A 15,591-nucleotide genomic window follows, 5' to 3' on the forward strand; every position below is an offset into this window, starting at 1 on the left:
CACATTTTCTGTAAATATAATATTCAGTTCCGCTGTTATGCCGACGACACCCAGCTTTACCTGTCTACTCTTCCTCCACCCTCCGTCACCCTCTGCTTAGCCGAACTTGATTCATGGTTTTCCTCCAACTGTCTTAAACTCAACAGCAACAAATCAGAGCATCTCCTGGTTGGCTCCAAATCATCGCTATCCAGGACTAACACTTTTTCTGTTACTATCAATCACTTGTCAGTTTCTACCTCTCCATCTGTGAAAAATTTGGGTGTCATTCTTGACAGTACATTATCGTTTAACTCTCACATCAATAATATCACTAGCTCAGCATATTTCCAACTCCGTAACATCAATCACCTCCACCCCTTCCTCACTCCACATGCCACTGTTATTCTGGTCCGTAGTCTCGTTACTTCTCGGATTGACTACTGTAATTCACTCTTATTTGGCCTGCCACAAAAATCCATCAACAAGCTTCAACATGTCCAGAACTCTGCTGCCCGTATTATTACTAGGACTCCCTTTACTCACCACATCACCCCTATCCTGAAGCAGCGTCGCTGGCTCCCAGCTCAACTCCGCATTAATTTTAAAATAGTCCTTTACACATTTAAGGCTATTCATTCTCTCTCCCCATGAGTGTACATGGGTGTCTTGGTCTAAAGGTGTTTTACTAGACAAAACAAAAAAAAAGTCTGGATTTGTACATTGTCCTAAGTGGAGATTTTTTTCATGGCCATTGTATGATACATTAACTGAAATTAATACAGATTGTAAAATTACAACAGTCAAAAATTTTAACTAATTTTTTAGTAAAAGGTTGTCATGAATATTACAGTACGTACTGTGCATCATCTGCAGGATACATGCTACTGAAGACCATAAAATGTTTTTTTTTTTTATGTGAAATATGTGCCATGGCTCCAAAAGTTTGGGAAACACTGTATTAAGGTTTACATGGCAGGCCCAAGAATATAAAGGGGAAACAATTTACTATGCACTATAAAACACCAGTGATAATTAATTCATCGAAACCAAGCCATGTTGATAATGCATCTGTCTGTGAGTGACAGCTAAAAAGCTACTTTGAGTAAAGTTTTGTCCAATCCTTTGAAGAGTATTATTAAGTTTATTTATCCAAAACAATGATTGTATCGTCAGGACCCTTTAAATAAGGGCTGCAATGGTTGTGATGGGAGAGTTGAAGTGTATTTTCAAGGAGTGAGAGAATAGCTGTTTTGGTCCATGTGACTGTCTTTTATTGTGTATGATTCACATTTGTGTTCACTTGTTTTAATATTATTTTGTTGTAATTTCTCCTTTTTTTCCTTTCAAATCCTTAACATTTAGGCATAAGCAAATGATTCACATTGCTTGTTTGTTAACCCTGCCCTCACTGGTTGGATGTAAGTGAAAAAAAGACCTATGTGAGCTTGTTTCATAAATACAGAAAAGGTTTACACTTAACAGGGACAGTCCAGAATACTGAATGTAATTGGCTATAGATTTATAGATACATAGATATAGAATTAACATGTTTGACTTCTAGTAAAAGATCATTCTTAGTATCCTTGAATGAATTTTAAACTTAACAAAGTGCATCTACATTACTACTATAGTGGACAAAGAATGCTGTCCAGGCAGATGAAGGAAAGTATAGAATGAGACGGAAACAGAAAATCTGTTGTGATCTGTGATTCCACACAGCCACTTTTTCCTTTTTTCATCAGTTGGTATGTAACACCGTTTTGCATTTTGTCAGTCAGGTCTTTCATGGAATATCTTTATATGTCTATATATTTCATGGAATGCACACGGTCTCTGCATCATGCATATTTTCCAGCTCTTGTTTTTTCTTGACTGCTCTCATCAACCCTATTTGTACTTAGAGTAACTGTCAAAGTGTGGGGGGCAACAGCACTTCTGGGTGTGAATGTATTTTATGTAGATAGTAATGGAGAGCTGAAGCTGCTTTGGTGTTCTGCTTTCAGTGTAAAGACTTTGAAAACAATGGACTTTCACAAAACTAGAAAAACAGCAAACCCAGGAAAATACTTTTGATAGCACTAGGAGACTGTAGGCCAATCAAAACACTTTACACAGGATCAGTTATTTGTTGAGAATTAACACTGATTATAACTAGGGATGGGTATTGATAAGATTTTCACAATTCCGATTCCATTTTCGATTCTGTTTAACTATTCGATTCTTTATCGATTCTTTTTTTTTTAAAAAGAGAACACTAAGGTCGATTAGCTTAGAACTTTGTTTTATATCTTCTCTTTGAACAAGATAGAAATTTAGGAGTAACATGGCCTTACAAACCCAACAGTGAGATCTTAAAACAGACCTTCTCAAAGAGTGGGGCCCGCCCCCTAGGGGGGCGCAGAGCCATGGCCGGGGGCGGGATGAAAAGGGGGAATAAAAAACAAAATGCTTGGACACTGCTAGCACTGGCGCCTACAGAAACGCAAAGCAGGAGATGAAGCATCGCTGAATATGTTTCCAAACCAACTTCATTCTAAGCCAAAGACTAGAAAATATGGTGAAGCATATCTTCCCTTTGCTTCACCTGCACAAGTGCTGAGGTACACTCAGAAAAATTATGGTTCTTAAATGGTTCTTCAGATGTCTTCATGGTTCTTTAAAGAACCATCATACGTCAAAGAACCTTTTGATTTTGTGGATGGTTCTTCAGCTATTACAAATGGTTCTTTAAAGAACAAAAGGTTCTTCATCCTTAGCAATCTAAGTTTGATGGTGTAAATGGCATAAATATTTATTCACTATAACGAGGATGTGAATTATACTGTGTGTTTTCTTTGTGTGCATGTGTGTGCGAAGGGGGATGGCGGGTTACCTGGCAATTACCCTTTAAGAGAACATGGTAGGAAACTGAATATTCAAATAAAAGTTAGAAATATTTGCTTAAAAATATACTGGTGGCAGGGGTGGGGGGGAAAGCCTAAAGACCCTAACCCCCCCCCCCCCCCCCCCCCCACACACACACACACACCCCTAACCCCAAACCCATTATGAATATGGTGAGTTAACAAACAGTAGACACAATACACACATTCAAATACTGTACATTAGTTTTAAATTTTAATAAAGCATTACTATTTTCTACTCCAAGGCATTACTTTTGAGATTATTATGTATTTTTGAAAATATAGCATAATGATAATACTAGTTATTGTAAACTTTACAAACCACCCAGCAGTATGTAAAGTCAAATTATAAAATACAAGTAAATAACAATTGCAGAACAGAATGTCAGTGTAATGAACACACACTTCGTTTTGACAAAGCACACTGCTTAGGTAAATAATCTGAGTAGTTGTTTATCACTGAGCAATTTGTTAATATGTGTTTCGAGCCAAATAAATGACAGGGAGAGAGAGAGTGACGTCAGAACACGTCATACTATAACCTCCCGGGAGCGGACGGAGGGGTCAGTCATTGGGATGCGCATGCGCAGACAGAGTCCGCAAGCAGCGGGCCTTGACCTTTCGGGGAAAAAAACTCTTTCTCACGGACGGTGACAGCGAAACGGATAACAGTCTTCAGTACCTGCTGGACTTTGAAGCTCCGAATTCTGGGACTGTTGGAAAAGGTAAAACATTTTCATTAAAACCTTATCACAGTTTTGTTTTTGTTACTTGTCATTGTGGCTTGCTGTTAATGCTGTGCTAACAGTAGCGATTAGCTAGATACGTTAGCCGTTGACGTCAGCGCAATTTAGTATCTGGTATACAGAAACTGTTTTCCTAATAAAACCACTGTTATAATTAAGTGAAGGGGCTCCCAGCTAATTTGAACCTTTGGTTTCTAAAATATGTGGTTCAATTGCGTGCTGCGTACATAACCTAATGTCAGCTAGACCGAAATTAAAATTGTATACATTGTTAAAGTCACTAATATGACTGGTGTCAAGCCAGCCTCCAATTCGAGACTTGCAGTCAAGCCAGCCTCCAGTTTGTTTTACGTTCCCTGTGTATTCAAAGTATTACGGGAATGGATGTGGAAACCGGATTCAGGGCTCGCAAAATCGCTAGCCCGACGTCCCGGGGCTAGCGATTTTTCCAGTCGGGCTACCAAAATCTATCTCTGCCCTGCCCGTCGGGCTATTGTAGGAAGGAAAAATATATGTCAATGCTTTTGCATTCTTTCAGAAATGTAGCTGGGTAATTATGTCATTGGCATCGGTGAGCCACCGTCAATATGTGACATATTGAAATCGCGTTTGAATTTGCGCTTGTTTTTTGCTTTCACTTTGCAATCGTGTGAACTATGTATAGAGAGCGACATCACTGAGTGATGATAATTTGCGCACCAATTCCTCTGACATCGTCTTATCAATCGTTAGCTTACTATGCAAACATGACAAGTGAAATTTCCTGCAGCAAGCTTAAACATATGAGAGGTTGATCGCGCAGAGAATCGCTGACGGTTATGTGTGTGTGTGTGTAAAAGCAGCAGGATATATATTTTAGTTCTGCTGAGCCAAATAAGACAGGTCAGGGTGAAGAAGTGACAGCCAAAGAAAAGCTTACCACAAAACGGAAAAGTTATGACAAATCAGACTATAAGGCAAAAAGAAAGTGCAGCTTTATGGTTTCATGGACAAAAGAATCTCTGTGGCTGCAATATGACGAGCTAAATAACCAGGGCTGCACATAAGTGGTCCGCAGGTGCGCATTCGCTGTCAAAGAAAAAAAAAAAGAAAAAAGAAAAAAAAAACGCGCACAAGATATGAAGTTGCAACACGTGTTTGCATACATAAGATTTTCTGGAGGAGGACAGACATTTGTTTAAAACTCTTAAAGATGTCGAAGAAGCTCCTTTAAGCAATTACTTTGGTGTTCCTCCACCTCCAAAGAAATGTCAGAAGGAGTCCGAACCACAAAAGAAGCGCGTATTCTCGGAAAAGTGGTTGCAGGAGGTGATCTGGCTTCAAACAAATGATGAACGCACAGAGATGTGGTGCGGAATGTGCCGTGAAAATCCCACTCTAGCGGACAAAAACAGTGCTTTTTATATGGACGCAAACGCGCGTTGCAACTTCTTATCTGGTGCACGTCTTTTATTTTGACAGCGAATGCGCACCTGCGGACCACTTATGTGCACCAGTGTAAATAACATAATGTTCTGCCGGGTGTGTTGTTGGTTTTCTCTCGATTTCTGAGTCGACAAGCGCCTTTGTTACTGGGACCAGTCATTTTAAAAAAGGCCCCCATTAGAAGCCATGAGAAATGCAAGAAATGCATTATTGCTCAGTCTGCAATATCTTTCCCAGAACAAACACCAATTGCAAATAACATACTAAAAATAAACCTGAAAAATCTGTTTATAACAGCGTACTATGTTGCAAAGAGTGAACTACCACTGGCAAAATTTAGCAGTCTTTGCAAACTTCAAAAAGCAAATGGCCTAGATCTTGGTTCCACTTGTCTCTTACCCGTGACTTCAGTGGAAATTTTAAATTCAGGATCTGACACAGACTGATTCATGTTCTACACAGTTCTTACAAGTTCATAGAAATTTCTGTTCAATTAGAACCAAGTATTTGAGTTGATGATTGTAATTTTTATACAATATTATACTTTAATGTATAATATTGTAAAGGAAACAAAACAGGAAACAAAACATCAATCAAAAAATTGCTCTCTTTTTTTATTCGGACTACTTACATTTATTTTGGGCTACCAAAAACTGAAGAGTCCCTGCCCGAAGGGCTACCAGGGATTTTGAAATTTTGAGAGCCCTGGGATTTCAAAATAAAAGCCAACTTCGAGTGAATTAACAGATATGTTAAGAACATAATAACATATAATTTAGGCTTTTTTTTTTTTTACAAACTCTAATGTTAGATCTATATGACACAGCCTTGTACCCTAATTGTGCCCTGTCACTATCAAGGCCATCTTATTTTGGATTTCAAAGTAAAAGCCCTGTGAATCTTCATTTTTGAACTACTCTTTCAATGACTTAATAATGCTCTTAAAAGCAAAAGTCGTATTTCCAAATACTATTTGAACTTTATATCAACACTTTCCAACCACAGTCTTTTTACAGTGATACCATATCAATATCAAGTCAGTCTGATTTTGCCTTTCATAGTAATGGCCCTTTGAAATTGTCCATAATTGACTTAATCTTCTAACGATTCAAAATGCTCTAAAATGGAAATTTCCTGTTTCCACAGGGTAATTCCACCTTAGATCAACAGTATACAGCCCCACAGTGATACCATATCAATATCAAGTCATTCTGATTATGCCTTCCAAAATAAATGCCCTTTCAAATTGAGCATATACGGCCTACTTTTTTGACGATTTCAAAATGTTCTTAAACAGAATTTTGCTGTTTCCACAGGATAATTTCACTTTAGTTCAACAGTATACAACCTCACGATGTTACCATATCAATATCAAGTCATTCTGATTTTGCTTTCAAAAATAAAAGCATTTTCAAACTGCCCATATCTGACTTGATCCTGGAACAATTTCAAAATGCTCTAAAATGGAAATTTCCTGTTTCCACAGGGTAATTCCACTTTAGATCAACAGTATACAGCCCCACAGTGATACCATATTAATATCAAGTCATTCTGATTATGCCTTCCAAAATAAAATACTTTTCAAATTGCCAAGATACGACCTACTCTTTTAAAGATTTCAAAATGCTCTAAAAGTGAAAATTGCTGTTTCCACAGGATAATTTCACTTTAGGTCAACAGTATACAACCTCACGATGTTACCACATCAATATCAAGTCATTCTGATTTTGCTTTCAAAAATAAAAGCATTTTCAAAATGCCCATATCTGACTTGATCCTGGAACAATTTCAAAATGCTCTAAAATGGAAAATTCCTGTTTCCACAGGGTAAATCCACTTTAGATCAACAGTATACAGCCCCACAGTGATACCATATTAATATCAAGTCATTCTGATTTTGCCTTCCAAAGTAAAAGCCTTTTCAAATTGTCCACAATTGACCTAACTTTCAGTGATTTCAAAATGCTCTAAAATGGAAATTTCGTGTTTCCACAGGATAATTCCACTCCAGATCAACAGTATACAGCCCCACAGTGATACCATATTAATATCAAGTCATTCCGATTATGCCTTCCAAAATAAAAGACTTTTCAAATTGCCAAGATACGACCTACTCTTTTAAAGATTTCAAAATGCTCTAAAAGTGAAAATTGCTGTTTCCACAGGATAATTTCACTTTAGGTCAACAGTATACAACCTCACGATGTTACCATATCAATTTCAAGTAATTCTGATTATGCCTTCCAAAATAATGGCCTGTTGAAAATGCCCATAATTTACCTAACTTTCAGTGATTTCAGAATGCTCTAAAAAGGAAGATTTCAGTTTCCACAGGGTAATTCCACTTTAGATCAACAGTATACAACCTCACGATGTTACCATGTCAATTTCAAGTCAGTCTGATTTTGCTTTTCAAAATAAAAGCCTTTTTCAATTTGCCCATATATGACTTACTCTTGGAGCGAATTCAAAATGCTCTAAGATGGAAAATTGCTGTTTCCACAGCATAATTCCACTTTAGATCAATAGTATCCAACCCCACAGTGATACCATATCAATATCAAATCAGTCTGATGTTGCCTTCCAAAATAAAAGACTTTTCAAATTGCCGATATACGACCTACTCTTTTAAAGAATTCAGAACGCTCTAAAAATGAAACTTGCTCTTTCCACAGGATGAATCCATGTTAGATCAAAAGTGTACATCCACACCATGGTACTACTTCAATTTCAAGTCATTCTGATTTTGCCTTCCAAAATAATGGCCTGTTGAAAATGCCAATAACTTACCTAACTTTCAGTGATTTCGGAATGCTCTAAAAAGGAAATTTTCTGTTTCCACAGAATAATTTCACTTTAAATCAACAGTATACAACCCCACAGAGATACGATGTTAAGATCAAGTCACTCTGATTTTGCCTTCCAAAATAAAAGTATTTTCAAATTGCCCGTAGACGACCTACTCGTTTAACGATTTCAAAATGCTCTTAAATTGAAAGATGCTGTTTCCACAGGATAATTCCACTTTAGATCAACAGTATCCAGCCCGACAGTAAAACCATGTAAATTTCATGTTGGTCTGATTTCGCCTTTCAAATTAATGGCCCGTCGAATAAGTCTGTGGAAAGATGTCATGGTTGGTTTGCAAGCTGTTTTGTAATTTCTTTATTTAGAATGACATCTTTCCACAGACTTAAAATATAAACGTACTATCAATTACAACCTAGTGGCAATTTCGGCTTCCTTTTACATCATCTTTATGATTCAATTCTGTCATAATCAATTGAGTCTGATTTTGCTTTTCAAAATGAAAACCCAATATGTGTTGAAACAGCAATTTTCATTTTTAAAACATTCTGAAATAATTGAAAGAGTATATCACATATGGACAAATTCGACGGGCCATTAATTTGAAAGGCGAAATCAGACCAACATGAAATTTACATGGTTTTACTGTCGGGTTGGATACTGTTGATCTAAAGTGGAATTATCCTGTGGAAACAGCATCTTTCAATTTAAGAGCATTTTGAAATCGTTAAACGAGTAGGTCGTCTACGGGCAATTTGAAAATACTTTTATTTTGGAAGGCAAAATCAGAGTGACTTGATCTTAACATCGTATCTCTGTGGGGTTGTATACTGTTGATTTAAAGTGAAATTATTCTGTGGAAACAGAAAATTTCCTTTTTAGAGCATTCCGAAATCACTGAAAGTTAGGTAAGTTATTGGCATTTTCAACAGGCCATTATTTTGGAAGGCAAAATCAGAATGACTTGAAATTGAAGTAGTACCATGGTGTGGATGTACACTTTTGATCTAACATGGATTCATCCTGTGGAAAGAGCAAGTTTCATTTTTAGAGCGTTCTGAATTCTTTAAAAGAGTAGGTCGTATATCGGCAATTTGAAAAGTCTTTTATTTTGGAAGGCAACATCAGACTGATTTGATATTGATATGGTATCACTGTGGGGTTGGATACTATTGATCTAAAGTGGAATTATGCTGTGGAAACAGCAATTTTCCATCTTAGAGCATTTTGAATTCGCTCCAAGAGTAAGTCATATATGGGCAAATTGAAAAAGCTTTTATTTTGAAAAGCAAAATCAGACTGACTTGAAATTGACATGGTAACATCGTGAGGTTGTATACTGTTGATCTGGAGTGGAATTATCCTGTGGAAACACGAAATTTCCTTTTTAGAGCATTCTGAAATCACTGAAAGTTAGGTCAATTGTGGACAATTTGAAAAGGCTTTTATTTTTGAAAGCAAAATCAGAATGACTTGATATTGATGTGGTAACATCGTCAGGTTGTATACTGTTGACCTAAAGTGAAATTATCCTGTGGAAACAGCAATTTTCACTTTTAGAGCATTTTGAAATCTTTAAAAGAGTAGGTCGTATCTTGGCAATTTGAAAAGTCTTTTATTTTGGAAGGCATAATCAGAATGACTTGATATTGATATGGTAACATCGTGAGGTTGTATACTGTTGATCTAAGGTGGAATTACCCTGTGGAAACAGGAAATTTCCATTTTAGAGCATTTTGAAATCACTGAAAGTTAGGTCAATTATGGACAATTTGAAAAGGCTTTTATTTTTGAGAGCAAAATCAGAATGACTTGATATTGATATGGTATCACTGTGGGGCTGTATACTGTTGATCTAAAGTGGAATTAACCTGTGGAAACAGGAATGTGCCATTTTAGAGCATTTTGAAATTGTTCCAGGATCAAGTCAGATATGGGCAGTTTGAAAATGCTTTTATTTTTTAAAGCAATATCAGAATGTCTTGATATTGATATGGTAACATCGTGAGGTTGTATACTGTTGATCTGGAGTGGAATTACCCTGTGGAAACAGGAAATTTCCATTTTAAAACATTTTGAAATCACTGAAAGTTAGGTCAATTATGGACAATTTAAAAAGGCTTTTATTTTGGAAGGCATAATCAGAATGACTTGATATTGATATGGTATCACTGTGGGGCTGTATACTGTTGATCTAAGGTGGAATTACCCTGTGGAAACAAGAATTTTTCATTTTAGAGCATTTTGAATTGTTAGAAGATTAAGTCAATTATGGACAATTTCAAAGGGCCATTACTATGAAAGGCAAAATCAGACTGACTTGATATTGATATGGTATCACTGTAAAAAGACTGTGGTTGGAAAGTGTTGATATAAAGTTCAAATAGTATTTGGAAATACGACTTTTGCTTTTAAGAGCATTATTAAGTCATTGAAAGAGTAGTTCAAAAATGAAGATTCACAGGGCTTTTACTTTGAAATCCAAAATAAGATGGCCTTGATAGTGACAGGGCACAATTAGGGTACAAGGCTGTGTCATATAGATCTAACATTAGAGTTTGTAAAAAAAAAAAAAGCCTAAATTATATGTTATTATGTTCTTAACATATCTGTTAATTCACTCGAAGTTGGCTTTTATTTTGAAATCCGGTTTCCACATCCATTCCCGTAATACTTTGAATACACAGGGAACGTAAAACAAACTGGAGGCTGGCTTGACTGCAAGTCTCGAATTGGAGGCTGGCTTGACACAAGTCTAATATGGCGCCTGAAGCCTGTTGTGGCGTGAGCTCTGTGTCTGCTCTAGAAACTCTGAAATTCTGTAGATCTGAGCCGTACATTAAATACTCACATGAACCTGCACTTTGAATTCTGTATGAGCTGTATAAAATACAGCTATGCATAAGTGTGTTGAATGAATAATTAGATTAGATAACTCTTTATTGTCTTATCTAATTATATAGAAATGAATAAATGTGACATGAGAAGGTGTGTCTTTGACTGTTCCTGCATAACTTAGTTTCGGACTAGTTGACAAGTTATGCTCCGGTCATTTGATGTTTCCAAGATAGATGTTCTTTTGTAATATAGTTAATTTTTTTGTATATTTCATTTATCCACCATCATACATCATACATACAAGCTAAGAAGAGGCCGTTATACTAACAAGAGGTATCAACGCTGGGCCAAAGTTCAGCACATGGTTAAAGTTTGTAATCCAGCCAGGGTGTAAATATCACTCAGCAGCCAGAGTTGAAGCAGGTAGCATCAACACATAAATCTACTCTACCCGGCTTAAATCACAAGAGCACGTCTGACCAAAAAGCTGTAGATTTTTCTTGTTTGCACAAATTAATCCAGATTCACATTAATTGTGTTCACAGCTCCAACAAAATGAGGAAGAGGAGGGGGAGAAACACAATTAGGTTGAATTACAATTGGATGGAAGTTGAGGACAAGGAGAAGGAAGCTTAGGATGAGGAGGAAGAGAAGCAGCAGGAGCATCTTTAGGGATCCCTATCATGTCATTGAGGTTTGTTTCATTAATATGGTCCTCTCACAAAGAAAGATGACTTGTTTTAGTTCACCTACTTCCTGTATTAAATAGTGATGTGCAAAATGTTGTGGAAAACCATGGAACAGGCACGTATAGTGCATCTGCAGGTAAATGAACATCAAATCTCTAAGACAGACTGAAATCTGTATATTTATCACCCTTATGATAAAACCCATGTCAGCCATTGGTTTATGGACTTTGTATTTTGAAGCCTCAACATTTGCTTTATTGCTGTTGCTATGTTGGGACCATATTAGGATGAGGGATCAGAATCTGGAGTCATGCACACTATTGTTTCATTTAGTGTGTATCCATGAGATTCGTACAGCAGACCAAGTTGTGCCTTGAAAACAGGAAAGTCGTCTGCATAGAGGAGAACTGTAATAGCAGGCTTGTACAAATTGAGGCTTTGTGCTCATATTTGCTGCAAACACTTGTTTTACCCTGTTTTGATGCAGAATTCAGTTGAAATCAGGCAAGAACTGGACTTGTTTTTTATGTGTTCTTGTGAATTGATTGTGTATCGCATATGTTTGATTTGACTTTCTGCAAGACAACAGTCGTCCGCTGGCCAAAAAAGTTTTCCAAATACCTCCACGTGATCTAGCCTGGATTTGGAAAAGAATAGCAAAAAAAAATCTGCACCTCCTGCTTCAGATGCAATTTGTGTTTCTGTGTTCAGAGGCAGCGGTGAGAGGGGAGACCTCGGCTCATCCAGCTGGAGAGCCTGACCAGGAGGAGTCGAACATTAACTCAGCTCTTCCAGGGCACCCTGCAGACTCGGCTGTTGGCATCGACGAGGGATGACGTGAACGCCAAACTGGAGTCCATCACAGGTCAACTGCAGGTATGCGAGTCAGACCTTCTGAGGAGGGTTTCACTTTTCTCTCTTCTTTATAATTGACTCTTCTCTCTCTCTTTCAGCTCCTTGTCTCAGAGTGGGAGGGATTTGAAGCACAAAGGGAGGAACTTGTCATTTGGTTGGCTGATATGGATGAGGTTGACCAGCTGACAGGGAGCACCAGTGAAAAACTGAAACAACTGCAGGTGTGGGCTTGTTTTGATATGACATATATCTGATATGAAACATACGTCAGAGACATTGTCCTAAACTGGACTAACAAAGGACCATGAGTACAACATGAAACGTACATTACATAGTGTAAGGCTGAAGTTCATTGATCATTTTAATCATAAACTTGTTGAAATATTTTTACTGAACATGCAAACATCTGCTGATGAAAATGTGTTGATTTATTGGTCTGTTAGGAAGCTATTGCTATTTCTAATGTGTTTTATCACTTTCTGATGTTTTCTTAATTAAACAATACATGTATTCATTGTTGTGTTATCTGTGTGCGTGTATGTATGTACGTACGTACTTTAAAGGAAGGAAGAACCTGTTTAAATCACGGACAAACAGTATCCCACATCTGTGATTTGTAGTTCACAAACACTTCTTGTAATGACTAACTACTCCTGACATTTTGGAGATATACATACTATACTATACTTTATACAGTAACGTTACAGTGGGATACAAATAACATCCGGCTGATCCTGCCACGATTTGTTCCCCCGGTTCAAATCACAGACAAACAGTATCCCACAGCTGTTTATGTTTTTAAACCTATTTTGCACAGAGAGGCATTTTTTGAAAAATGTATTGATAGCGATGTTGAATATTATTACACAGGAAAAAAAAACAACTACACGTAAAATAATCACATCGTGACGCCTCTGCCTTTGTAAATGGAGGGACCTTAACTGCTTGCGTATGTAAGCTTGTAAAACCTGAAGATAGTCAGATTAACAGTATTTTGTCTCTATCTGCCGTTCTGCAATTCATCTCATGTAAACAATAACGTGGCGCACAGCGTGACATGAAAAAAGGCACATACCTTTGATGTTGCGTGACGACACCTCATCCACCTCATAAACGCAAAAAAAAAGGAGTTTTAAAAAATCTTTTTTTCTGTGATTCCAAATGCTGTTTACGTGTGGACGAAACAGCTGCGTTTTCAAAAATACCCGTGTAGGTGCGGACGTAGCGTAACAGAGTTAGTTTATTTTCTGACTACCTGTGATTTATTGCAGATTACTTGTATTTGCTTAATTGTTTACAAAATATTTCAGGTGTGAAATAACCCGCAATGGAGCAAAATATGGGTGTGTGTGGTTGGAGGATGTGTGTGTGTGCGCGCATGCGTGCACGCGAAGGGTTAGAAAACTGACAATAATGTATTAATGAATTTATTTTAATTGTTAAATTTACGTTTTTATATTTTATGATTTTTCACTTTTTTGTTAAAGACTTGAAAGCAACTGTTCAATATTTTTGTAAAGGAAAACTTGATTGTTTGTATTTCATTGTTTTATGAAACAAGATATATATATGTCAAATGCTTAGTTATAATGTAACTTTGTAATGCTGCACTTTGTACTTGTTTAAAGCTTATACACCTATCATTTTGTTAATGATTCTAGATGAATGCATTAGCAGTAATGTGCATCTCAAAATGCTCAATGTTTTGGAGGAAGGTTCAGAGGAGGTTGGAGATTGTTACCATCATGGGCTCATCCGGTCAGGATGAGAATGAACAGTCAGCAATCACTTGCAGGTTTTTTCGTTTTATTGAATAATGAGCAAAAGGAAAGATACACATGGACTGCTATCTCTCAGCTGCCGCCCCATGTGGGAGTGGGCTGTAGGTAAGTGCAGAACTTGTATAACGGGTGACAGGTGTGACATTATTATACTGCCATATGTTACATTATACCTCTAATCAAAGAATTATTAATTCATGATACTGCTGTAGGCCACATTATACGTGATTAAAGATTGTGTAATCATTACATACTTTTAAGTTGCTTTATACTCCTGAGTCAGAAGACGGTGAAAATCATTAGATTCATTACATTGATTTGTATTACATTATACTGCTGATTTACTGTGAATGAGTTACACTGTTTTATGACATTTCATACTGCTGATCTATGCTGATTTATAAAGAGAACACTGTTTGCAGAGAATCATGGCCTTGCTTTTCTGATTGTAGAAAGAGCAGAGGATACTGCACGAGAGCTTCTCCCCTACCTTTGTCAGAAGCAGGAAAACAGGGAGCCAAGGTCATAACTCAGGTTCACTGAGAGATGGAACGAATGTGAATGTTTAGGTTTTTATGATTAGGTGGGGGCCACCAGAGTTTGAGTAACGGTCCGACATTTTGAGATCCGCTGTGACCCTCTTTGTGCGCATCTCCCATCCAGATGACTGTATTGCTTATTGTGTTTGTATGGAATAATAAGAGTGTATTGATTGTTGATTGAGCATTTAAACACTGCCCGAGTGTTGTTCTTCCTTCAGCCCAAAGATCAAAGAATTGGGGAATTTAACACAGGTGAGTGCAATTAAGGGCAATCACCACACCCAATCAAAGGTGAGGAAAAGAAACAAGGTGTATCTGGTGAAGTGAGTGTGCTGAAAGGTGAGCCTTTACAACACTCAAAGTGGAATACCAGTTTCAGGGCTAATGGCCACCTCTGCCTCACCAGCTGATTAAAACCTCCAGTCCTAAAATATAAAATGACCTGCATAACTGGCTGAAATAACATTACAACAGCTTTAAGAAGAGGCCATTTTCTGGGCTCTGCACAAAAATAAACAAATGAATAACTGAATGTTTTAATCTATTGAGTGATAAACAGCAATATCTGACAGATCACTTGAGAGTGAGGGACTGAGAGGGCGAGAGACATGACTAGCAAATAAACATGAAGCCAAGACTGACTTAACAGGGAGACGATGAGGGAAGGACATAGGACACAACTGGGATGTAATATCACCTCTCAGGTGCAGCCACTTCTCTGACTCTCCACCAAATCTGCTGCTGAAAGTAAAGGGAAGCAGGAAGCATACTGGGTGGATCATAATAGTCTTTTGGCCCTGGTAAATTTTACATAATATTTTTGTTTGTTTGAGCTGTAAGTTAAATAATGTCACATCAGTGCCTAGTGCCTCTTCACCTCACTGTGCAATACCTTTTGTGCAATACTTTTGTAAATAGTCAACGGTGCAATAGACTCAATACTTGAAATGTGCAATTCACTTGTATTTTTATTTTTATTCCTATTTATTCTATTTATCCCCTTCGTATATTTTATTTATATT

The 15,591-nt window shown here is 37.2% G+C and overlaps 1 long non-coding RNA gene across 2 annotated transcripts; it reads left to right on the top strand.

Moving 5' to 3' along the window:
- The first annotated feature begins 3,448 nt into the window (after positions 1 to 3,448).
- Positions 3,449 to 13,112, top strand: LOC309687954. Of its 2 annotated transcripts, none has more exons than XR_014270925.1 (4): positions 3,449 to 3,610; positions 11,248 to 11,396; positions 12,103 to 12,267; positions 12,345 to 13,112. It is a non-coding gene; the product is annotated as an uncharacterized lncRNA (long non-coding RNA). The 2 variants fall into 2 exon arrangements; XR_014270926.1 differs by lacking the exon at positions 3,449 to 3,610 and adding an exon at positions 11,104 to 11,125.
- The last annotated feature ends 2,479 nt before the right edge of the window (positions 13,113 to 15,591 follow it).

Source organism: Aulonocara stuartgranti, assembly GCF_965226115.1.
Source record: "Aulonocara stuartgranti genome assembly, chromosome: 14".
NCBI classification, from domain to species: domain Eukaryota; kingdom Metazoa; phylum Chordata; class Actinopteri; order Cichliformes; family Cichlidae; genus Aulonocara; species Aulonocara stuartgranti.